Below are 309 nucleotides of genomic sequence, written 5' to 3' on the forward strand. Positions count from 1 at the left end.
TTTTTTTTTTTTTTTGAGATGGAGTCTTGCTCTGTTGCCCAGGCTGGAGTGCAGTTGCATGATCTTGGCTCACTGTAAGCTCCACCTCCTGGGCTCACACCATTCTCCTGCCTCAGTCTCCTGAGTAGCTGGGACTACAGGCGCCCTCCACCACGTCTGGCTAATTTTTGTAGTTTTAGTAGAGATGGGGTTTCACCGTGTTAGCCAGGATGGTCTCGATCTCCTGACCTCATGATCCGCCTGCCTCGACCTGCCAAAGTGCTGGGATTACACGCGTGAGCTATTGCGCCTGGCCTTTTTTTTTTTTTT

Source organism: Mandrillus leucophaeus, unplaced genomic scaffold (assembly GCF_000951045.1).
Source record: "Mandrillus leucophaeus isolate KB7577 unplaced genomic scaffold, Mleu.le_1.0 Scaffold3517, whole genome shotgun sequence".
NCBI lineage: Eukaryota > Metazoa > Chordata > Mammalia > Primates > Cercopithecidae > Mandrillus > Mandrillus leucophaeus.